Source organism: Neofelis nebulosa, chromosome 2, assembly GCF_028018385.1.
Source record: "Neofelis nebulosa isolate mNeoNeb1 chromosome 2, mNeoNeb1.pri, whole genome shotgun sequence".
Lineage (NCBI taxonomy): Eukaryota > Metazoa > Chordata > Mammalia > Carnivora > Felidae > Neofelis > Neofelis nebulosa.
The window spans coordinates 94,256,741-94,281,254 of record NC_080783.1 but is presented as its reverse complement, the minus strand read 5'-3'; the positions used below and the strand labels follow the sequence as shown (position 1 = coordinate 94,281,254).

Genomic DNA, 24,514 nt, shown 5'->3' with positions numbered 1-24,514 from the left:
CTATTACTTGCTTAGGATTCATAATAGTGTGGGTCCAAGGACATTGCCCAGAACAGAATGACTGTGTATGGTGAAAGTCTGACTGACATCATCCTGGGAGGCATTCCTAGGAACAACAACAACAGGAGCAAAAAACCCTTTGTATTAATTTCTGTGATGTACTTGACACTTGGTTCTCCCCAAACTCAAGAGGGTCATCCAACCTAACCTAGAGCTGAGAGGGAGAGGAAAAAGTGACCACAGGGCACCCTCTGGTGGTAAGGCAGGCCCACTACAGTCCATGACCTGAGTCTAGGCTCCTGTGGGAAGGAAACCTGGACATCTCAGATTTTTAGTATCTCAGATGTGGAGGAACATTTTCTGTCTGCTAAGAAATATTCTAAGGATCTTCTTGCTGTGTTGTGTAGCAACAAAACAGGCAGGCACTGTGGAGTCTTCCATAAATAAATCATTATTAGTGTGAAACTGATTCAAGAAGAGCTCCACTGTAAATCACTGTGACACATGGCTAATTCAGCCAGAGTCCCCCATCTTAGACAACCATCTCTCCGGTTCCTTCTTTGCTTCCTCTGCTTCGCCAACATTAACCAGCAAGGGGTACTCTTTCTTTGAAGTTGAATCTGTATTATACTGCCATGGAAACAGCCGTAATTGTGGTACCCCTAAACCATTAGTGGGCTCTCCTCTTTGTGGCATTCTGATGGGAAGAGGAAGGCTGGAAAGGAGATCATTCAAATGATCAGTTGTCATCTCTCCCCGGGAGGGATGTCTTCACTATCCATCAATGCACAGATGTTGCATTGTTGTTGGCATAAGTGCCTTGAGTGACAAAGGGCCTGTGATCTCAGGGATCATGACTGGAGCTGTCCTCAGCTCAATTTCACAGTAGTGCCATGTGATGCCTTAACTGCAGCACCTTAAGCATAAGGGGAGGTCATATAAATGGCAACACCTCAGTACTGCCTAGTTTTGTCTCTGGCTAAAGCTGAGTGAGAACCCCAGGCCATCTGGCAACATCGGCCATTCAGCAGGACAGACGTTCCCAGTCTGTGCCTGGATGTCCTTTTAGGCTGATCATTTGTGTGTCATGTTCCAGGAGTAAAGCTGGGCCAGATAATATAGTATCTGGCATGCCCACTTTGCAAATGACTGGGACAGACTTGTTTTTATTGGAGAAGAAGTCTGAGACCACAAGTACTGGTTCACCCGCAGCTTGAATCTGTGATGGTGGTGTGTGTGAGGGTTTCATGCCTGCGCTTTAGCCACGAGGTTCTTTGTCACCTCATGAGTCCTTCAAAGTCATTCTTTGTGATAACAAAGGGTAAATAGTGGCTAATAGTGGACTTATCCTCACACAAGTTTTGCTGTCAGAACCCCTAGATCCTCTGAGCAGCACTGGGTGAGTCAGGGAGATAGGACACAGCCATTCCTGATGGTGCAGTCCCCTGCAGCAGAAACAAGTAGAGAAACAACTCTGTGGACCCCAGAGGAAGACTCCACCTCACTTGAAGCAGAGTATTTGGTGTGTGCCTCCTCATAGGCAGCCTGGAAGGATCTACTCCAAGCCTGTTTTGCTCAGGCCCAATGATTTCTTTTGAGCCGTGAGGCAGGGGTGGACCTCATAGACAGATGGTGAGCTCCAGTTAGGAGATACCCCAGAGAGAATTAAATCAGCAGTTTTTTTACTTTTTCTTTTCTTTTTTTTTTTTTTAAAGAATCAATCCAAGTACTTTGAACATTTAATTAATGTATAGTACACACTTTTAAGTAAAATATATAACTCCAGTGTCAGTGATTGTCACATTGCAAAACCATTCTATAACCAATTAAGTTTTAAATTTTCTATATTTTTCATATTCAACAGCTCCTGCCCAGTATGCACTGGAAATCACCATGTCAGAACACTTGTTTTTTTATTTTTATTTTTTGGGGCTGGGGGAGAAGGGCAGAAGGAGAGAGAGAGAAAATCCCAAGCAGGCTCCATGCTCAGTGCAGAACCTGTTGCAGGGCTCACTCCTACAACTCTGGGGTCGTGACCTGAGCTGAAATCAAGAGTCAGATGCTCAACCTACTGAGCCACCCAGGCACCCCAGGACACTTGTTTACAAGTTAAAGGCCTCTCAGAGTCTTCAAAGGGAAACATAAGGAGGTAACCTGTCAGGGGTGTACTAGTCTTCAAAGGGATTTTCCCGCTGTGCTTTTGAAGAACATTCCATCACTTTTGAGAAAGTTCTTTCCCTGGAAACCCTCAGGAAAATCACTCATTGAAAAAATTCCTTTGTCAATGCCCATGGATGGGTGGGGGGTTTGTGCAGAGTATGTTGAGTGAGCTGCTCTACTTTGTAATCTATTGTAGACATTTGATTATCTCTAGGCATTAGACCCTCTGATAAAGTTGCTAGATAGCACTAGATGACAATGGTTTCTTTTGACTCCCCAATAAAGATCACCCTGTGCGTTGATTACTCATGTTGACAACTCTGAATGCTGCCATTCAGCTGGGTACTTGGTTTACACCCAGAGCAAAAAAATGGACTCACTCAATGGGATACTGTGAAAGTGAGGGACATGACCAGTAAGAAGAGATGTTCATTAGAGAGAGAGAGACAGAGACAGAGAGAAAGATGCTCTTTGATGTTGAAATTTCAATTTGACAGACCATTCAATATTGCTCTTCTAGATTTGCACTAAGTGAGGCCCGAACTGAGAGTCTAGGGATGCTCGGGTAGGTGCTCCTGTACCATCTCATCTGAGAAAGCCCAAGGGCAAAACACAGCTTTGTAACGTACTTAGCTGGGTGCTCATCAGTTGCTCTTATTTGGGACGTTGCATCAATTCATTCAACAAATAATTATTGAATACTTACTATGTGTCAGGCAGTGGGGATATGAGAGTGAACAATTATTTAAATTTATCTACTCAGATATTTTGTTTTAAATATTTATCAAAGTAATAAATAGTAAAGAAGATCTTAGTGATGGCAAGAAGAAGTCTTTTGTGTGATCATTACCCCTTGCTAGTCCCAGAATTGACCTGTTTATGGTTTAATGCTTCTGGTGATTATGCCTGTAGTATATGTTATACCTATATTTCTTGATTTATGAGCACTAGATTATATTTTTACATTTACACTATAAAAAATGAGGAATTGGGTCATTTATACCATGGTCACCTATTCTTACCTCTCTTCTTCCTGCTTTCCCTCAATATTTGATAATAATTCTTACCAAATTATTATTATTATTCCTATTATTAGTTTCCTTCTCACCTCAAACCAAGGAGAAGGATCACCACTCAGAAAAAGTGGAGGTCTCTACCAGAAGGAGAGACTGGCAAAGGTTTTGTCCTTTAGGTACCAAATTTCTCTGTGTCCTTGTGAATGTTGTTTGTAGTCACTCTCTGAGGTCCTGGATTCTAGATCTGTGGCTCCCATTTCACCTTTCTTGTGTAGGCTGATGGCTGACTTAGAATCCTTACCTGAAGGTGTATATATTTACCTGAAGTATTGCCAATAATATGGAACTACAGCTTCCCCTGAAATTCCCCTGCCAATAATATGGAACTACAGCATCATATATACTGAAAACCTTTTCTTTCAAAGTTTGGATGGGTTGGGGATCCCCAGGTCTTTGGGGATAGGGGGATGATGGAAACCTCCTCAACTCCAAAAACTCAAATTCTCAAACTCTTTTACAAACCAAATAATTTCCTCTCTGTTGCTCTCACTCCCTCACCCTTACTAAGCCATGCTCTCTAGTTCCCCAATGGTTGACTCTTCTCCTAGTCCAAGATGGCCAGGAGATTGATCTCTGGTGCCAATTTTGATCAGTAGTTAGTAGTGGGTTCCATGATGCTGTGAAGAGTGAGATTTCCTTAGGGAATAACCCAATGATTGATTCCCTAACATCCATTCCAGTTAAAATGAATGAGTCTAAAGCATCTCCTTCCCTGGACAGTGAATAATTTAGGAAAGGGCAAGCAACCTACCTTTGAATACTGTGTTGTGAAAAGAAGCCTGCTGATGGTTTCAGGGAAAGCTAACTTTTCTCCTACAAGTGGGGAAGTATGATCTGTCTGTATCCTCTGGACCTTGTCATCCTGGATATGATTTCTGCTACAGCCATCTTGCAACTGGAATGAATATTAAGCCAACTTTGAGGATGGCAAAAGAGACAGATGGAGAGAAATGGGGTCCTTGACAACTCCATTGAGCCACTGAATCAACCAACCCTCAATCTACCCCCATTCTGGCCCTCTAGACTTTCTATTATGTGAGAGAATACATTTCCATATTGTTTAAGCCAGTTTGAGTCAAGGTTTCTGAAATCAGAGCAATTGATAGGATTTCTGAAGTCATTTCTGGAATCAGTGGGAAAGGGGCTGTGATTGATTAGCTGTGTCTGTCAGTGATGCAGATGTAGACATTTATGAACTTATGCTCTTTAGCTCCTCCCTAGGACCTTGTATAGGCTTCCTCTATTGTGTTTGTTTTGCTTTTATTACTACCCAGAATAGTATTTTTTTAATTGAGATATAACTAACATGTAACATTCTATTTGTTTCTGGTGTACAATATAATGATTTGATACTTGTATATATTGAGAAATAGAACCATAATAAGTGTAGATAATATCCATTACCACATGTAGTTATTTCATTTTTTGTTTTGGAAACTTTTAAGATTTATTCTCTTAGCAACTTTCAAACATGCAATATAATATTATTGACTATAGTAACCTTGCTCTAGATTATATCCCCAGGGCTTATTTATTTTATAACTGGAAGTTTATACCTTTTTCTAACCTTCACCCATTTTGCTCACCCCTACTCCCTGCCTCTGGTAGGGAGTAACCACCAACATGTTCTCTGTGCCTTTGAGTTCAGTTTTTATTTTAGATTTCACCTATAAGTGAGCTCATACAGTATTTGTCTTTCTTTGTCTGGCTTATTTCACTTAGTATAATGTTCTCAAAGTCCATCCATGTTATTGCAAATGGCAAGATTTCCTTCTTTTTTATTGCTGAATAATATTCCATTCATCTTTATCCATTAATGGACATTAATGGACACTTAGGTTGCTTCCATGTCTTGGCTGTTATAAATAATGCTGCAACGCACATGGGAGGGCAGTGCATCTATCTCTTTAAGTTAGTGTTTTTGTTTCCTTCCATTAAATACCCAGAATTGGAATTGTTGGATCAAAGAGTAGTTCTTTATTCATTCACTCATTCATTCATTCACTCAGAAAACTCCATACTGTTTTCCATAGTGACTGCACCAATTTACATTCCTACCAACAGTGCACAAGAATTCCCTTTTCTCCACATCCTCACCAATACTTGTTATTTCTTGTCTTTTTGATTAGAGCCATTATAACAGGTATGAAATGACATCTCATTGTGGATTTGATTTGTGTTTCCCTGATGATTAATGATATTGAGCATCTTGTCATACACCTGTTGGCCATCCATGTCTTCTGTGGAAAAAGGTCTATTCAGATCCTTTACCAATCTTTTAATAGGAATTTTTTTGGTGTTGAGTTATATAAATTCTTTATGTATTTTGGATATTAATTCTTTATCAGATATATGATTAATATATTTTCCCTTTTAGTAGGTTGCCTTTTCATTTTGTTGATCATTTCCTTTACTGTGCAGAAGCTTTTTAGTATAATGTAGTCTTATTTATTTATGTAAAGCTATCTTTTAAATATGCCAGTGGTTTTATATTCTAATGTTTATTTATTTATTGAGAAAGAGAGCATGAGCAGGGGAGGGGCAGAAAGAGAGCAGGCGAGAGAGAATCCAGCAGGCTCCATGCTATCAGCACAGAGCCCAGTGCAGGGTTCAGTCTCCTGAACTGTGAGATCATGACCTGAGCCAAAATTAAAAGTCGGACACTTAATCTACTGACCTATCCAGGTGTCCCTCCACTTATTTATTTTTCCTTTGGTGTCAAATCTAAAAAATCATCACCAAGACTGACATCTTGCATGACTGCCCATAATTTTTTCTAGGAGTTTTATGGTTTTAGGTCTTATGTTTAAGTCTTCAATCCATTTTGAGTTGATTTTTTTTTTTTGTCTATGTTGCAAGATAGTAGTCTAGTTTCATTCTTTTGCAGGTGGCTGCCCAGTTTTCCCAACACCATTGATTGAAGAGACTGTCCTTTTCCCAGTGTATATTCTTGGATTTTTTTGTCACAAATTAGTTAACTATATATGTGACTTTCGTTTTTGTTTGTTTTTTTCTGGGCTCTCTATTCTGTTCTGTTGATCTGTGTGTCTATTTTTATGTCAACACCATACTGTTTTGATTACTATAGCTTTGTAGTGTAGTTTTATTTTTTTAATATGAAATTTATTGTCAAATTGGTTTCCATACAACACCCAGTGCTCATCCCAACAGGTGCCCTCTTTAATGCCCATCACCCACTCCCCCCCCCATCAACCCTCAGATTGTTCTGTTTTTTTTTTTAATTTTTAATGTTTATTTTATTATTTTTGAGACAGAGAGAGACAGAGCATGAACGGGGGAGGGGCAGAGAGAGAGGGAGACACAGAATCGGAAGCAGGCTCCAGGCTCTGAGCCATCAGCCCAGAGCCCGACGCGGGGCTTGAACTCACGGACCACGAGATCGTGACCTGAGCCGAAGTCGGATGCTTAACCGACTGAGCCACCCAGGCGCCCCAAGATTGTTCTCAGTTTTTAAGAGTCTCTTATGGTTTGCCTCCTTCCCTCTCTAACTTCCCTCCCCTTCCCCTCTCCCATGGTCTTCTGTCAAGTTTCTCAGGATCCACATAAAAGTGAAAACATATGGTACCTGTCTTTCTCTGTATGACTTATTTCACTTAGCATAACACTCTCCATTTCCATCCACGTTGCTACAAAAGGTCATGTTTCATTCTTTCTCATTGCCATGTACTATTCCATTGTGTATATAAACCACAATTTCTTTATCCATTCGTCAGTTGATGGACATTTAGGCTCTTTCCATAATTTGGCTATTGTTGAGAGTGCTGCTATAAACATTGGGGTACAAGTGCCCCTATGCATCAGCACTCCTGTATCCCTTGGGTAAACTCCCAGCAGTGCTATTGCTGGGTCATAGGGTAGATCTATTTTTAATTTTTTGAGGAACCTCCCCACTGTTTTCCAGAGTGGCTGCACCAGTTTGCATTCCCACCAACAGTGCAAGAGGGTTCCCGTTTCTCCACATCCTCTCCAGCATCTATAGTCTCCTGATTTGTTCATTTTAGCCATTCTAACTGGCGTGAGGTGATATCTCAGTGTGGTTTTGATTTGTGTAGTGTAGTTTTAAATCTGGGGGCATGATACCTCTGTCTTTGTTCTTCTTTCTCAAGATTCCTTTGTCTAGTCAGGCTTTTGTAGCTCTAATACAAATTTTAGAATTATTTGTTCTAATTCTGTGAAACATGCCATTGAGATTTTGATGGAGATTGCATTGAATCTGTAGATGCCTTTGGGTAGTATAGACATTTCAACAATATGAATGCTTCTAATCCATGAACAAAGAATATATTTCCATTTATTTTTGTTTTCTTCAGTTTATTTCATCACTGTCTTATGGTTTTTAGGGTATAGGTCTTTCCCCTTCATGGTTATATTTATTCCTAGGTGTATTATTTTTTTTTCATGCAATTGCAAATGAGATTGTTTCCTTAATTTTTCTTTCTGATAGTTCATCATTAATGCATAGAAGTGCAAGAGATTTGTGTATGTTGATTTTATGTCCTGCAATTTTACTGAATTCCTTGATTAGCTCTAATAGCTTTTTGGTGGAATCTTTGAGGTTTTCTATATCTAAAATTATGTCATCTGCAAATAGTGGAAGTTTTATTTCTTCTTTCTAATTTGGATGCCTTTTATTACTTTTTCTCTCCTAAATGTTCTGTCTAGGACTTTCAATATTATATTGAATAAAAGTGGTGAGAGTGAATATCCTTGTCTTGTTCCTGATCTTAGGGGAAAAGCTGAAAGCTTTTCATTGTTGAGTATGGTGTTAGCTGTGGGCTTGTCATAAATGGCTTTGAGTATGTTGAGAGTCTTTATCATAATTGGATGTTGAATTTTGTCAAATTCCTTTTCTGTGCCTTGAGATGATTATATGATCTTCACCTTTTATTTTGTTAAGGTGGTATATCAGATTGATTTGTGGTTGTTGAACCATCTCCCCATCTCTGAAATAAATCTCAATCTTGGTGTATGATCCTTTTAATGAATTGTTGAATTCTGTTTGGTAATATTTTGTTGCAGATTTTTGCATCTATGTTCATCAGGGATATTGGCCTGCAATTTTGTTTTCTTGTGGTGTCCTTGTCTGGTTTTGATATCAGGGTAATGCTGGCCTTGTAAAATGAATTTGGAAGGGTTCCCTTTTCTTCTATATTTTAAGGTGGATACGGCAATTATTACATAAAATGAGTTTCCTGCCTTTGTGTCTCATTCTATGCTTTAGCTTCCTGAAATGCCTAACCCATTCTACGCTTCACTTTTTCTGTTCCTTTCGACTTCCATGGGTACTGACCTTTTGCTTATTCCATTCTTATGATCTTCCTCTTCTCCAATGTAGGAATTTAAAAATCCCCCTGGGAGATCAGACAGGCCCACAGCACGCTGCAATCTGTGGAAGCACCAGATGTGTGGTGTTGACAAGACCACATGGGGGGCAGATCTATCTGATTGCTGCAAGTCTGACTGCATCAGTTGCTAAGGCTGCACTGGCTGACCTGAGGGGCCGAGTCTCTCCCTGCTCTGGCCTCCACTGATCTGTGGGTAGCCCTCCAGAAGCTGTATGCTTGGGTAAAGAGGATACTGTTTGTGGAGAGGAAGAGCTTTCCTTCAGTCAAGGATACACAGTATACTGACCTGAAAAAACACAGCGTTTGAGCTCATCTACTGACATTACTATGAACCTTTCTTAATTCCTAGAGTCCTCAGTGCATTTTCTAGGTCCATAAACAAGAATGGTAAAAGGTTGAGTGGAAACAATGGGGCTGCTATTTCTCAGATTTCGTTTTTCATTTAACTTGGAAACAAGTTGTCGGGACTCAACCTGTGTTGCTTGTAAATTCAACCAAGAATAAAATGGATAATACACAGAGGTGTAGCTTGTGGAAGGATTCATGGTGCCCTCAGCAACAGACTTATACTTTTTTTTCCCTCCTGTTTGCTAATTGATTAAAAAATATGTATGTATTGCAAAGTTCATTTATTGATTGAGAGAAGAGTGAAAAGGATAGCTTCTCTAATTAAAACCGATTGGAGCTGTGAAAGTTTAATTAATTGAATGCATGTCACTTCATTTCCATGTTATGTTGTGCACAGTGCTCTGTTTTCATAATTAACGTGTTGTGTCAGGGTGGTGGGTATCTTTCTAATTAACAGTCTGAAGGAAATGTGATGTATGGGCCTGCTGAATAGGCAGAGTAGGTGGAAAGAGAAGTCCCAGCCAGAATCCACATTTTCTGTTCCCAGTGGTCGGTTTCTTGCCATTTTATCACCCTTTGTGCAGTAAATGAGGTTTTGGTGGGTCTTCCTAGAGAGTGCTCTTTGTTTACTTCCTGGGTGTTTCTCCATCAGTGGACAGGGAGGCTGGATGACACTTCCAGAGAGTGCAGGGTGAAGACTGTCACCAGGTGAGGAAGAGTGACTCCGCCCATTCTCTCCTATGAACTCCCTCACCATTCACTGCAGTTGTTTCTTGCTGGGCAACCCTCTTAGGCAGGACAAACTTTCACTGAGTGTCCAGTCTGTGCAAGGTATTGTGATAGGTGAGTGGCTTTGAGCCCAGACTCTACCTTCTTACTAGACATGTGACCTTGGGGGAAATTACCTAAGTTCTCTGTGCCTCAGTTTCCCCATTTATAAAATGGGACTATTAAAACCTTCTTAGTCATGGTGTTGTGGGGCTTAAATGAAATAATGTAGATGGCATTTTTAGTACAGTATTGTCAGCCTATTGTTATTGAACAATTCTGTCTCTTTCCTATATAGTTTTTTGTTCCTTATTTTTAAATCTTTACTTGAATGGTCCTTTTATAGATTGCAACTCCTGACATCACCCCTGTGTCTTCTTCCTTAAATCCATACTCTTTTGGAAACAGAATTTTCTTTCCTAAAATGAAAAGTTGATTATATGGATATTTTGCTAAGACCTTAAAGGCACCCTCCTGCTCAGATGATGTTTCAACTCTGCGGTATAGGAATTCCAAGCCCAATAAGCTAGCTCAGTCATCTACTTGGCCAGCCTCACCTATAGCTCCTCATTTCCTCAGCCATCCATGCATTGCCCACACACCCCAATCCTCAGTCTCCTTCATAGCTGAGCACAGCCTGCTCTTTTCCTCTTCTGTTTAGAAGTCTCCCTTTCTCAGAAAAGCAAATATCCTACTAGTTTTTTCACATTCAGCTCACATGTCTCCTTTTTGAAGTCCTCTCTCCTTCCACAGCATTATTTTTTTGAGTGTCTCTTCTGCCTAGACAGGAAGTTCCTCTATTCTGGGGCTGTGTCTTAGTCATCCTTGCGTTCTAGTGCCTACCAAGAGTGTAGCGTGGAGCAGGCTTTTAATGATTGTTGAATGACGGACACAAAGAGCAAAAGTTTTGCTTCGTGTGGAATAACTGTTTAATATCTGCCTTCTGCAAGACTGTTGGCTTCATTCAGGCAGGGGACATTTCTGTTTTGTTCAACATTGTTCCCTGTTGCTTGGCACATGACAGGTGCTCAATAAATAAATAAAATTGGCATGTCACCTGGTCTATATGCCTCATAGGTTGTGAGGACAAATTGATGATGAGTATAAAAGTCCTTAAAGTTTAAAAATGATTGAAAATGAAGCAAAATTATTTACAACAGAACAATAATTGCTATTGATGTTATTGCCATAATACATGTTGTTATTGCTGGAAGATATGCCCTTCCCTTTTTGGAGTAGATTTCCTGAGTAACATGGCCTCTGGATCCTTCTTTATGTTGTCATCACAACTGGGGGTGACTTTTTAATCATCGGAGAGGGATCCTGACAGCCAATACTGCTCAGCCAATACTGCAACTTAGCTGCTTGTGAGACTCATCTTATCCCTTAAAAAAAAACAAACAAAAAAAACCTATAACCTTCTGTCTTTCCTATAATATGCTATTTTCCTACCTCAGTGACATGTATGATAAATAATGCATACTGGCAATTTTAGAAAATCATTTTATTTTCAGGCACTTTTTATATAGAGTCTAATCAATATTTATACTTATTCAAGGGATTTTCTTTCTCTGTTTTTTTTTTTTCATTACAAGGGTTTTCTCTTCTTATAAATGCTTGACCTTGTATCAATTCACAAGTCTTTCCTCTAGTGTAAAACCCAGCCACGAAGATTATCTCCACACTCCTTCTCACTAATCAGGAAGTGTTTACAGGAAATGGGCCCAATCCCATGTTCCATTTTTGCTAGCTCTTCACATTTGGATGTAGTTTGGGAAATTGAATTACACCTCCAGCCCAATGCCAGTGTCATTCTTTCAGCAATATTTACGATGCTGGGAGTGGGAGATTATAAAGACCCAAGGTGATTAAAAATAGCTTTGCATTGAAATGACTCTTCAGAGGCCCTATTCTTCCACTTCAAAATTTAATATTAAGAAATATTCAGGCTCTGAACTGTTTACCCAAGTATATCTTGAATCTCATAGCAAAGCAAGGGATTCTGGTCATGGGGAGTTTAACTGGGGTGAAGGTCCTGGGGGTCTGAGGGTCCAGGTTCTAGGCTGGCTCCCACTGGTTGGCCATACGTTAAGGAGAAGTCGCTCAACCTTTCTGGGCTTTTGCTTCTGGGTCAGTTGAATGAAGAGGCTGCTTCAGTGAATCTAGTGAGTGTGCAGGCTGCCAGTCTACAAGGATACTTGTTGCATTCCTACCTTGTACCAGCACTGTGCTGGGTACTGTAGACACAGCCATGAAGGAGACTCACCAGCCTAGGTGATGATGGAAGACACCAGTGTGCTGGTGCTCAGGCCCAAAGCACAGCTTGTGGACCTGTGTGACTGGCTTGGTCATAGTTTCCTGCCAACCTTTAGGCCTGTGCGTGAGTTGAGCCCTGGTCACCAGTTCAGTCTCTCACTCGGTTCCCCTTCCTGCTGACTGACTTCACCCCAAGGCAGGATATAGGGGAACTTGTGAAAACATTGCCTCAGAAGAAGAGGAAGTGGGCAGAGCTTAGCTGTCTCTCCTTCCTGAGGCTCCTTGACTCTGCTCTTCTGCCAGGGATGGTTTTTGCGTTCCCAGGGACTCCATGAGGAGGAAGTTGAAGCCAGTTCCACAAAAGACCCTTTCAGGGCAACGGATGCCCCCTCCTTTAAGTTGTAGACAAACAGGTGTCTCTAGCATTCAAGGGAGAGCCAAAGAAAATCTACTCGAATGATTAGATGCTATGCCCACTCAGAACATGGAGGCAACTTTTCTTATTAAAGAGTTCTGCTTTGCCTTAGCAGTCAAAAAGAATAGCAGTTAAGAAGTTCTCAAGACACATTGGAGGAGCAGAAAGAAGGCCGGGGAGGTGGGGTAGGGCTGGATGGTGCAGACCTGGAGGGCCATGTGGTTCAGACACCATCTGTTACTCTAAGGAAGGGGGTCTCAAACTCTAGCAGTGCCAGAATCACCTGTAGGGCTTGTTCAAATTCAAATTCATTGTTCCTGATTCAGTAGGTCTGGGTGGAGCCTGAGAATTTGCTTTTCTAACAAGTTTCCAGGTGACATTGATTCTGCTTTTTGCACCACCTGGCTAAGGGGAATGGCTTCAAGGGAGTACAGTCTTAATCAGTGTAATATTGGCTCAACCAACCTCATCCTTGGAATATTAATAAGCTGAGACAAAAGCCCTTGATGTGTTGGATACTTTAGAAAGCTCTTAGCAGTGAGACATTAGAAGGGTGTTTCTCAAGTGCAATTCACAAACCATTTCCATCAGAACCAGGTAGGATCCCAGTATTTAAAATGTGGTTCCCAGACCAGCAGCATGGGCATCACCTGTGTGTTGGTTAGAAATGCAGACTCTCGTTGCACTACTAGGTATTTATCCAAAGGATACAAAAATGCTGAATTGAAGGGGCACACGTACCCCAATATTTATAGCAGCACTATCAACAATAGCCAAATTATGGAAAGAGCCCAAATGTCCATCTACTGATGAATGGATAAAGAATATGTGACGCACACACATACACACACACACATAATGGAATATTACTTGGTGATCAGAAAGAATGAATTCTTGCCATTTGCAGCAATGTGGATGGAACTAGGGGATATTATGCTAAGTGAAATGAGTCAGAGAAAGATAGATACCATATGATTTCACTCTTATGTGGAACAGAGGGGAAGGGAAAGAAAAATAAGATAACAGAATCCCTCTGTTAGAGGGAGGCAAACCATAAGAGACTCTTAAATATAGATAACAAACTGAGGGCTGCTGGAGGGGAGGTAGGTAGGGGATGGGTTAAATGGGTGATGGGCATTAAGCAAGGCACTTTTTGAATGAGCAGTGGGTGTTGTATGTAAGAGATGAATCACTGGGTTCTACTCCTAAAGCCAAGACTACACTGTATGTTAACTAACTTGAATAAAAAAAAAAGAAAAAAGAAATGCAGACTCTCAGGTTTCACATCTACTGAACCAGAACCTACTTTTAAGTAAGATCTCCAGTGACTTGTAGGCACATTATAGGTTGAGAAATACTATTCTAGGGGTTTTTCAGATGTGCCTCTATGGTGTGTAGTGTTGAGGGTAGGGCAAGGAAGGTGGGAAATGCTGCTATTATGATCTAGAATTGTTACATACTAGCTCAGCCTACCTGGACATTGAGGTGGGTGTGGTTCTGGGTGGGGACTTTGCCCGGGACCATGGCTTAAGCCTTTACAGAGTATATGTTCCTGGAAACAAAGCCTAGAGAAGGTAGGGTGTCTTCAGTGTGTAGACTGTCAGTATTGACCGTGTATTTTTGAAGATCGACATGCAACGTATGGTAGTTTCCCTTTATCCAAGGGGAATAGGTTCCAAGACCCCCAAAGGATGCCTGAAACTGTGGGTAGTACCGAACCCTATACATATATTTTCCTATACATACACACCTGTGACAAAGTTTAATTTATGAGCTAGGCACAGGAAGAGATTAGCAACAATAATAATAAAATAGAACAATTATAACAATATACTGTAGCAGAAGTTATGTGAATGTGGTCTCTCCCACAATATCTTATTGTCCTGTGCCCACCCTTTTTGTGATGCTATGAGGTGATAAAATGCCTGTATGATGAGATGAAGTAGGTGAATGATGCAGGCACTGTGACCTAGTATCAGGTTACTGCTGACCTTATGGCCATATGTCAGAGGGAGGATCATCTGTTTCTGGACCGCAGTTGACCATGGGTAATTGAAATCACAAAAAACAAAGCTGTGGATAAGGGGGAGACCACTGTGTTTCTTTAGCTTCTACATGGCAGAGAATGTATGGAAGGGTTTGGAATAGGTCATGGCTAAAAGGGAGGAGCAAGGGAGGGAAGGAACAGTCTCAGGTCAGGTTCCTGGAACATATAACCCAAGCAGAATTGCCCACTTTGATATTTCTTAGGGTGTAGAGGGTGGGTGAAGTGAGAAAACGTGGCGGGATCTTATTTCCTGCCAGGCATCACTAATAGTATCTTCCAAAGGGCCTAGAAAAGGTTTTTATTTTTTTTAATGGCTTTATTAAGATGCAGTTGACATACCATTTACCCATTAAGTGTACAATTCAGTTGTTTTTAATACCACCATCTAAGTTTAGAATATTGTCATCACCCCCAGAAGAAACCTCATACCCACTAGCAGTCATTCCCTATCACGCTCCTCCTCCCATTGCCCTAGGCAGCCACTAAATCTTTCTGGCTCTGTAGATTTGCCTCTTCTGGACAATTCATATAAATGAAATCATACAATACGTGGTCTTTTATGACTGACTTCTTCCTTAGCACAGTGTTTTCAAGCTTCATCCGTGCTGTGGCATGATTCAGTATTTCATTTCTTTTTATTACTGAATAATATTCCATTGTATGGAAATGCTACATTTTGTTTATTCATTCATCAGGAGATGGGTATTTGGGTGGTTTCCACCATTTAGCTATTGTGAATAAAGTTGTTAAAAATATTCACGTGCTGGGCGCCTGGGTATTTCAGTCGGTGGAGCTTCTGACTCTTGATTTTGGCTCAGGTTATGATCGCATGGTTGTGAGATTGAGCCCTGCATTGTGCTCCGTGCTGTGTGTAGAGCCTGCTTAAGATTCTCTCTCTCCCTTTCCCTCTGCCCCTCCCCTGCTTGCACTATCTTTCTCTCAAAAAAGAAATATTCATGTGCAAGTTTTTGCGTGGATCTATGTTTTCATTTCTCTTGGGTATATGCCTAGGAGTGAAATTGCTGGGTCATGTGGTAACTCTACGTTGAACCTTTTGACAGACTGCCAGACTGTTTTCCAAAGTGGCTGTAACATTTTACACTCTCATTAGCATGTTCCAGGGCTCTGTTTTCTCCATATTCTTACAAACACTTGTAATTATCTGTCTTGTTGATCATAGTCATACTAATGGGTGTGGGTATCTCACTGTGGCTTTGATTTGCATTTCCCTGGTGGCTAATGATGTTAAACATCTTCTCATGTGCGTATTGGCCACTTGTATATGTTCCTTGGAGGAATACCTATTCAGGTCCTTTACCTGTTAAATTTTTTTGTCTTTTTATTATTGAATTGTAAAGGTTCTTTGTATATTCTAGATACAAGTCCCTTGTCAGATATATGGTTTGCAAATATTTTCTACCATTGTGTGGATTGTTTTTTTTCCCACTATCTTAATGGTGCCTTTGAAGCACAAAAGTTTTAAATTTTGATGAAGTCCCATTTATCCGTTTTATCTTTTGTTGCTTGTGTCTTGGTGACATATCTAACAAGGCTTTGCCTAACTCAGGGTCACTGTTATGCCCAGAATTCGTGATCCCCAAATACCACCAGGGAGCCGAGTCCAATGTAAAAGCAAAAGAGCCTTTATTCGACCTAGCTCGAGCTCAGTCCCCTACCTGCACCCACACAGCGGTGAGATACCAGGGAGAGAGAGCGAGTTTCAAAAGGACAAAGGTTTTATTGGGGCCTAGGGGCAGTTGGTGAGGTAATGGCTATGGCCTCAGCCGATTGGCTGGGGAAGGGTCCTGGGGAAGGGTCTGAGTCCTGTTAGGCAGGTGAGGGGGTGGTTACTCAAGGGGAGGAGGTGTGGTCAAGGTGAAGGACACAGAACAAGATGGAGTCGGCCGGCGTAGGCCCGCCCTTTCAGTCACAAAGATTTACTCCTGTTTTTTCTAAGGGTTTTTATAGTGTAGATCTTACACGTAGGTCTATGATCCATTTTGAGTTAATTTTTGCTTTTTTGTATAGGAAAGGGGTGCAACTTCATTCTTATGCATGTAGCTATCCAGTTGTCCCAGCACCATTTGTTGAAAAGACTAATCTCTCCCTATTGAATTAGTTTGAATCAATTAGTTGATTTTTTTAAGGCTAGCTTTATATTAGACTTACTTAGGGAATATTAGAAATATACTCATGCCTCTGCCCCTCCTCAGTCCAAGTAAATCAAAATCTCTGAGCGTGAGGATCCCCAGGTGATTCTAATGCACAGTCAGGGCTGAGAACCATGGGCTTAGGGTGTGGTTCTCAAAACGTGCTCTTCATCCCAGCGGCATTGGCAAAAGCCAGAAACTTATTAGAAATGCAAATTCTCAGGCCCTCGTCCAGACTTGCTGGAATTAGAAACATCAAGAGTGAGGCCCAGCAATCTGTGTTTCAGCAAGGCCTGCAGGTGATTCTCCTGCACATTGAAGTTCTAGAACCCCTGGCTCTGACCGGAGTTTTAAGTGGCAGCAGGCTGCCTTCTGGCAGCAAATTTACTGTGAGTCATCTGCTCCTGTACTCACAGGGGGCCCAAACGAGGCAGAGCCCACCATCTCTGCCTTAGGGTCCTCGGGGGCCCAGTGTCTCCTGCCATCATTGCTGTTCATATGAATCCTGTCGTAGACTCCGGGTCTAGAGTTCTTTCTCCTCTAGCAAGAAAGCGGGACACAGGATTAAAACGTGAGAGATGGCTGATGTCTGGGAAAAGACAAGTGCCCGGATTAAGGGTCCTTGCTCCATTTTTATGAGGACCAGAAGGCTTACAAACATGGTGATGGAGGTGCACAAAGTGATTATGAAACTGTGAACATTAACTCATGGACGTGTGGGAAAGGGAGTCTTGAAGATATTTGGGGTTGGGGGTTAATACAAAACAAAATCCTGGTGCTGGGCGGTCTGTTGAAAAGTTGTTTACAGCAGACGTGAAGCACTACTTCTGTTTACCTAAACTGTTCTAGGGGACAAGAAAGAGCAGTAACCTCAGGGTTAACAAGGCACCTTTCTTTTGTTAATTACTCCACTCTGGGCAACTGTGGCCTATGGCCCTATTTACCTGTTTACCTAACTTGGTCCTTCCTTCCTGTGAAAGCAGCTTTCTGCATTTGTACTAAATTGGGGGGCATATCTGCCCTAAATACCCAATCTTATTTACCTCATATACCTTTGTATTGGGGCCTTTGCCTTCCCTCTCTATCCTGGAGCCTTGGCTCCGCCCTCACTATACTGGGGCCTCTGCCCCGCCCTCTGTATAGTGGGGACTTTGCCCCGCCCTCTCTATACCTATATACCTAATCTTCTTTAACCAAACTTGAGCATCCTATGGCTTCATAGTTTTTTATGCCTTGTTAACCCATCAGTGCAGGCTCAGGGAATTCCTGAGCTTATTCTCCACAGAATCCTTCTCTTCCTAGGCTGAAAGGCCTGTCTGCAGAAACAGCCTTTGCTCAGCTCTTACTGACTTCATTATGGGGCTGGTGACTGTGATGAAAATAAGGCACAGTCCTTGTGCTCAAGGGACTTCTATGACCAGTGTTCCTGAACTCACTGATCTGCCCAACATGCCCCACTTCTCACAAATGGGCTATTTAATTCCTACCTCAAAATCTGTAGCAGGCTCCAGGCCCTGAGCTGTCAGTGCAGAGCCGGATGTGGGGCTTGAACCCACGAACTGCAAGGTCATGACCTGAACGGAAGTCGGGCCCTTAACTGACTGACACACCCAGGTGCCGCCAAGATGATTCATTCTTATATTCTTCCTTATAGTAGCAAGAGATGGCTGCAGCAGTCCCAGATCTTGTATCTTTTCAGCTTCATCCCCCATGGAGAAGCATGAAAATCTCTTCTTTTAGGGTCGTTGTAAATCTGATTGGGTCATGTGTTCATACCTGGACCAACCTCTGCAGGTACAGTGGGGATTTGATGCACTGATAGCGTTGTGCCTGGGTCTTATGCTCAACCTTTGGAATTGGAAGTGGGTAGGGCTCCACATTGACCCTAAACAGAAAATGGAGAAGTGGTGTGGTTAATATAAAATAAACACCTGGGTTTTGTCCTCAGTTCCTGGCATAGAATGCTTAAGACTCTTGGAATTTAGTCTTTTGTATGCTGATGAGATGACTCCAGGCAGGGGTTCCTAGATAGCTTCAGGATGGGGGCAGGTTACCAGAAAGACCCAGCCCTGATTATATGGTTAGAACTTTCAGCCCCAACCCCAACCTCTATGTAGGGGAAGAAGAGGCTGTTGATGGAGTTCATTCACCAGCAGCCAATGATTTAATCACCTGTGCTTCCATAATGAAATCTCTATTAAAACTCCCTAAATGATGGAGTTCAAAGAGCTACTAGGTTTGGTGAACACATCCAGGTGCTAGAGGGTGGTGTACCCAGAGAGAGCATGGAAACACCATGCAGCCCCCAATCTTACCCCATGTATCCCTTCCATTTGGTTGTTCCTGAATTGTGTTCTTATAATAAACCAGTAATACTAAGTATGGTGATCTCCAGAATTCTGTGAGTTGTTCTAGCAAATTACTGAACGTGAGGGGGAGATAGCCAGACAGTCAGAAGTTTGGGTGGCAACCTGGGCCTTGTGACTGGTGTATGAAGTGCGGTCAATCTTGTGGGACTGAGCCTGTGGGATCTGCACTAATTCTGGGTAGTTAGTGTCAGAATTGAATTGTTGAATGCCCACTTGGCATTAGAGAATCAGAACTGGTGTTGAAAAAGATACCACATATTTGGTGTCAAGGGAAAAAACCCTCAGGTGGATTCCTAGAAACAGGGTCAATGGAGACTGGTGTTTAAAAAGCACAATCCCGTTATATTCTTCCTCCGAGGTTGGATTCCAGATCTGCTTCTGCTGAGGGACTGGTGAATCCCATGGGCATCACACTCTGATAGGACACCATCTTCTTTCTAGTCCTGGGCACCACAGCTCAGCAGGGAAGTGGTTCAGAATTGGATAGAGTAAAAGTTAAAATCTGCAGTGGACTGGGGGGAGTATAAATGGATATAACTTTTCTTGTAGCTAGTTTGGCACTATGTGTTGACTTAAAAATATTTGTACACTTTGGCCTAGGAATTTTTTTTTTTTTTTTTTTTTTTGAGAGAGCAGGGGGGCATAGGGTGAGGAGGAGAGAGAGAATCTTAAGCAGGCTCCACACTCAGCGTGGAGCCTGATGTGGGGCTTGAACTCACGACCGAGAGATCATGACCTGAGCTGAAATCAGGAGTCTGATCCTCAACTGACTGACCAAGCCACCCAGGAGCCCCTGGCCTAGTCATCTTAGTTTGGGAATTTTTCCTGGTGAATGATCTGATGTATGTGTTAAGCTTTAAGTAAAGCATTATCTATCAAACATTATTTATGTTAGGAAAAAAAATAACCATGAAAAAAATGTCCAAAATTGTGGGATTGATTAAATAAATTTCAGCATATGAGCATATCCTTTGGATGGAATATTATATAACCACTAAAAATTATAAGTAATTTAAATCCATGAGCAAATGATAAATGTTAAATAGCATATTCACTTATTAGATAATATCATCTGAATTATATCAGCCAGGCTTTAATAAAAAAGATTGGAAGCATGTACACTAATATGATAACAATAACTTGGTTAGTAGAATAATTGGTGTTTAAATTCTTTGTATTTTCCTTTTCTTTGGTATTCTTAATTTGTGTATAAGGATGCTGTCACTGTGTCTGACTTCCAAGGTAAGACCCAGAAGGGCAAGAAATAGAGTGTTTCTTTTATAATCAGAAAAAAGTTAAAACAGTTCCTCAGCAGTGCCTTCCACATATGTTGACTTTTAGACTCTGCTCTTTGGAGCTGTTGTGGAGGCAAGGGAACGAGAGTTTATGGGCTACATTGATTTCGGACTGCTTTCTTGCTTGTAACTTAGCCACATGAGATGAGTCCTTTTGGGAGGTGTCAGTAGGAGGTACAAATCAAAGGCTGGGACAATAGGGACAAGGCCTGTCTGCTCTGGAGGAGGGTTCGTTCAGGGAAGGAGGAGGGCAGAGGACTGGCAATTCTCCTAGATAGGTTCAGCGGGGATGAAGGGCCCCATGTGTCTTCCAAGTCTGGGGGATATACACTTTTACCATTTGGGCAATTGAAGCTAAATCACTACCGAGGACAATGGAAACTTGAGAGGTTTTTCTGAGATGGTTATATGTAACCTCCAGCTTTTTTGGAAGGCCTGTCTCTTGGAAGACCAAGGCCAGCTGAGGGTGAGCTTGGGGAAGTGCATCTCTGCATTTCCTCTTTTCCCTGCCCTCTCTCAATGAATGCTCAGTACTTCTTGTCTTTGGGATCCCACTGTGCTCCCTCTGCCCTGTTACTCTTCTGGCTTTCTTTGGGTCTGACAGCTTCAGCAGTTCCCCAGGCCCTGTGTCTGTTTCTCCAGGCAAACTTACATGTCGACCGTTAGTAGTTCTGATCTTTGCCAATCTGGCAAACACCAACGGTGGTTCTGGGAAAACCTGCACATACGCTGTAGTCCCTTCCCAGATAGTGCTTGTATTTGCATTGAAGTCATGGCCCAATGTCCAGTGACAGACAGGGACAATGAGAGAGACCTCCCAGTGCCCTAGTTCCCTTTTCTTGGTGCTACACACCAGCCCTGACTGTTCCTGTGTTACTTAGCCTATTGTAAGGATGGAGCACTACTTCCCAGAGAAATCAGCCCCATCTGTGGGATTCCAGGCTCTTCTGGACAATCTGACATTACTTCTGGAGAACTACAGATGTGCTTCTCCTCCCCCCCCCCCCCCTTTAACTTTTTAAAGTACATAATGCTTTTGAATAGGTTTAACTTCAAAAGTTACAAAAGCATGGATAGTAAAAGTCTCTGGCTCTCCTCTGTTCCTCATCTGCCCACTTTTTCACGCCTTCATCATCAAAGAGGATGCAGGGATAGGGCCAGGCTTTCCAGATGGCTGCCCAGTGGTCTCAACTTCACTTTCCCCGCTGATTTGAGAGGATATCATCATGTCCCATATATGTTTCAATCTGTTTCTGGGCTTTGTATTCTGTTCCGCTGTCTGTCTATCTATATGCCAACACCACTGAGAACTGAGGACAGGTAGCAGCTTTCCAAGCCCAGGGGAAGGATGTAGGCTTTCTCTTCCTTGCCCTGTTCTTTAGTTCTTATTTCAGGCTTAATGCTGATACTAGTAATAATATTCTTCATAGTGAGGTCTGAGGTAAATACTGTTCTCCCCATTTTATGGATAAAGAAAATGAGGAACAGAGGGGTTGAAGTCACTTGCTCAAGGCCACATAGCTGGTAGGTAAAAGTGTTATGCCCAGAATTCGTGATCCCCAAAGACCACCAGGGAGCCGAGTCTGATGCAATAGCAAAACAGCCTTTATTCGAGCTAGCTCAAGCTCAATCCCCTACCTGCACTGACGCAGCGGTGAGATACTGGGGAGAGAGAGCGAGTTTCAAAAGCACAAAGGTTTTATTGGGGTCTAGGGGCAGTTGGTGAGGTAATGGCTGTGGCCTCAGCTGATTGGCTGGGGAAGGGTCGGAGTCCTGTTACGCATCGCCGGGAGGAGGTGTGGTCAAGGTGAAGGACACAGAACAAGATGGAGTCGGCCTGCGTAGGCCCGCCCTTTCAAAAGAGCATTAGGAATCCTGAGAGAGACATCTACCTACCATAGTATGTATACCCTTTTGCAGATTTTATTATTATAATAAATGCTAATAACTACTATTTATTGAGAGCTATCTCTAGGCATTGTGCTAAGTGCTTTGAGTTCTGTGCATAGTATCTCATTTAACTGAATCTCTGTAATAACTCCAGAAGGTAGATATGACCACCGAATATGTATACATGGAAAATTGAGGCCCAGAGGATTTATCTAAACTACAGAAGAGCACCTGGCTAGTATTTGTTGCTCTGAAGACCACATTCTTCACAATGATGCTTTACTGACTCTGGATTTTCACATTCATAATTTAGTATTCTTTTTTTTTTTTCTTAAGTTTATTAATTTTTTGAGACAGAGAGATGGAGACACAGCATGACTGGGGGAGGAACAGAGAGAGAGGGAGACAGAATCTGAAGCAGGCTCCAGGTTCTGAGCAGTCAGCACAGAGCCGGATGTGGGGCTCTCATTCCTTTAATATCACTTCCTTTGTCAGTCACCAGGCCTCAGGCAGTTTCTGAAGGCACAGAGGCAGAGGTGTACAAGTGTGAGACATTCTTATAGCTCTCTTCTCTGAGCTCCTGAGGTGGGTCCACTCTCCTCATATTTTTGGACACTATTTTACTTTCCTAGGCTATGAAGCTCTCTCAAACAACCCATAAACTCTCAGTCCAGGGTCTTTGTGTTCTAAGGTAATCAACAAATGTATTGATGTTGAGAAGGCTGATATGGAAATCCATATTAGGTTGAAAGAAAAAGTGAGTCAGCTAATGGAGGATCTTAAAATCCCCAACAGTGAAGTTCAGATCTGATGGTACAAATAGCGGGGAGCCTTAGAAGATTCTGGAGTGAAGAAACAAGACACAAAAATGCTTTTTAAGGAAAAGTAGTCATGGATCGTAAGCACTGTGTATAATCCCTGCGGAGAAAGGAAAGAACCAGGACAGCTAGACCCAGTTAACCTTTGATCTTCAGGGCACTTTGCTTTGCCCATCTGATCTAAACATATATTGTCTGAATGTCCCAATATCCTATTATTTTCCTCTATGGATCTGACGGTCTTTGTGTTCTGACTCTAGGAGGACAGGGCAGGGCTTTTTGTTTTAGACCAATTTCTATCCCAAAGATTGGGAAGAACCTTGGGCAGACTACAGAACCCTTAACTCAGATGACAGTATCCTTCGCAGTCTGGTGCCTGCCTTATCTATCTGGCCATAATCTGCCCCCGCTTTTTTTTTTTTTTTTTCCCTGTGCCAGCATCCACATTGAGCACTGTTAGTACTCAAATGTGCCATGCCCCCATTTTGCTCCTAGGCAGTTCCCTGGTGTAGTTTTTGTCCCTTCTTATATAACCCCTCCTCTTCCTTAAGGCTTAGCCAAGATGCCACCTCCTTTAGGAAGCCTCCTTGGGCCCAGTAGGGTGAGTTGGGTGCTCCTTCTGTGTCTCTCCACTGCGTCCTGCCATTTCCCAGTCACTTCTGCTGCCTCTGTCAAATAATTCCCTTGTTCCCCTGGATTCAGAGCTTCTAATGGGAAAGGGCCGCATCTCAGTTGTCCCTGGGCCTGGCACACAGCAGCTGTACAGAAAGTCTTGGCACATGAATAATGAAGGAACATTGCCATGGGCCAGCTGTCCCCATCTGTTGCACCAACTGACTGGTTGGTGGCTCTTAGCTCCATTAATCTCTTTCTTGTCATCCCAACAGGAAAACCTTTGCTCCCAACTCAGGGGCAAAGGAACTCTTTCCTTCCCAGGGAGACTTCTCTTTCTGGATTTCTGACCTCATGAGCTCCTAAGTCTGGCTTTCCAAGAGGCCCCTTCTCCCCAGCACCACCACCAGTACCCCTCACAGCCTCCTTTCCATGGGCCAGAAGATCAAAAAGCAATACTTTCTTTGGGCATGTGACTTCCTGATGGTCCTAGGCTGTTCTGAAAAGACTCTCTTTGATCAAACCTGAGTCAGGCTCCTCTGAGCTCTCCTCTTGTCTAAGCCTTGACCTTGGGCTGTGTCCTTGGCCTAGTTAATCCAGTTTTAACAAGAATCCTGCTGAGTCAGTTTATCAAAAATCCCCCTACCCTTGGTGTGTGATCACCTTCAATATCTGATCAAACTCTTCATCCCCCCTCTTTGATATCTGATCACCCTGGCCTGCCTTCAAGAATTCCCCTCAGCCATGGTATTTCCTCTTAGTGATCTTCTACCCACTGCCCCCTGACTCTGCTGCTTTGCTATAAATCCCCATTTGTCCTTGTGCTTGGTATTGAGCCCCGTCTCTCTCCCCTATGGCAAAACCCCACTCAAGTGGTCCCTCTTGAGTAAAGTGTTCCTTACTGTCTTTAACAAATGTCATGAATCAATTTTCCTCAAAGGCAA

At 42.3% G+C, this 24,514-nt stretch overlaps 1 long non-coding RNA gene across 1 annotated transcript in view; it reads left to right on the top strand.

The window, feature by feature from the left end:
• The first annotated feature begins 13,892 nt into the window (after positions 1-13,892).
• Positions 13,893-24,514, top strand: part of LOC131503763 (uncharacterized) — a 133,519-nt gene continuing 122,897 nt past the window's right edge. Inside the window, exon 1 of the long non-coding RNA XR_009257587.1 lies at positions 13,893-13,963. This is a non-coding gene — a long non-coding RNA (uncharacterized LOC131503763). The remainder of the gene's footprint in view (positions 13,964-24,514) is intronic.